Below are 1,714 nucleotides of genomic sequence, written 5' to 3'. Positions count from 1 at the left end.
GCAAAATAAAATAAAATGCCCACAAGATTTAATTAACACACATTCTAATTGTGCTAATTTAGACATGAGGCTCAATTCGATCTTCTTGGCCAAACTTTGCAAGTGAGTGGCTCATACTCTGATATAAAAGGTGTCGGTATATTAAACTCCCTTTGAACGTTGTTTCTCGATTTCATTGTTAGCGTTCGGAAATTTTGGGGGGCTTTTTTGGGGTGCAAAATACCGGTGTGTTTAGTAAAGTTTAAAAAATGTCACTTGATAGGGTCTTCAGCTTTTTATTTTTTTCCTGTTGGGAATATATAATAAGACATGACTTAAGTAGCCACCTTGCCCTCTGAATCTATAATCATAAAAGCCTCATATGCTAATTAGACCAGACAGCCAAACGACCTTCCGGACAACCTTCCAGACGAAGCCGGGGCTGTGTGAGGGCCGAGCCTTTTGCACGAATTTCGTGCATCAGGCCTCTAGTTAAAAAATAAAAATAAGAAATCTATCAATCAATCAATCAATGGGGAAAATATTCCCATGTGAGGATTAACCAATAATAATAATAATAAATAATAATAATAATAATTAAAACAAATAAAAAACAACAAAAAAAACCCTACTGACATTGTGTTTTTAAAACTACCCCTATTTTAATTTCTAGACGTCAGGGTCGAACTCAGTTGTTTAAATCAGGGAAATAGTAAGAAAAATAGATACTTGGGGCAAATAATTATTAAGTCCTGTCTTTACTATTTAGGGCAGAAAAAAATAATTACTAAGGGACTGTTTGCATGAGAAGAAAATAATTAAATTTACGGTGGAGCAGAAGAAACCAAAAATTAAAAAAGAAACGCAATTCAGAAGGGCGGTGGATGAGAAAGAGAAAGAAAAAGAGGGGAAATTTTTTTTAAAAAAAAATGGATGAAATTGAGAAAGTTCCCGGTAGGCACCGCAGGTGATAATACCCAAATCCTGCTAACGAGCGAGTCACTTCGCGTGTGCGATTTCATATTTCTCACTGAAGCATAAACTGCGCGCAAAGGTGTGAAATTACCGCAAACATTTTTAAAACGCCTACGAGAGACGCAGGACGCACACGTGTTTATGCGAAACACGCTCATCCCCTGAGTTTTCCTTCGCTGACCCTCATTTGGGGATTTTTCTGGTTGTCATTTCGCCTCGTAATTTCTGCTAATTGCCCTCCCGTGAGGATACGCATATTTAGAGTTTTCGGTCGGTGAAATGTCTGGGCATTTGTCTTAGGTCAGATCATAATGTGGTCAGCGTTGGTCCATTCTCCTGATGCGTTTGAGAAAATAGGCAATATTTCGTCATTGGCGGAGTGGCCTGGTGGATATTAAGGCAATTCCAGGAGCTTTCCAATAATCTTATATTTTGAATATATTTTTTTATTTCACTAGAGGCCCGGTGCACGAAATTTGTGCACTGGAGGGCGGAGGGTTCGTCATTGGCGGAGTGGCCTGGTGGATATTAAGGCAATTCCAGGAGCTTCCCAATAATCTTTTATTTTGAATATATTTTTTTATTTCACTAGAGGCCCGGTGCACGAAATTTGTGCACTGGGGGCTGGGGTGTCCCTCAGGCCCAGCCTGCCCCCTCTCACATATTGGGAGCCCTCAGGGAATGCCCTACTGACAGCTTAGGCCTGCTCCCTGCTCCCCCTGGGGAGCAGGCCTAAGCCGCAGTCTGGCCTCCCTTTGTG

Source organism: Myotis davidii, unplaced genomic scaffold (assembly GCF_000327345.1).
Source record: "Myotis davidii unplaced genomic scaffold, ASM32734v1 scaffold1287, whole genome shotgun sequence".
Classification (NCBI taxonomy): domain Eukaryota; kingdom Metazoa; phylum Chordata; class Mammalia; order Chiroptera; family Vespertilionidae; genus Myotis; species Myotis davidii.
Note: the sequence above shows the minus strand (reverse complement) of the source record.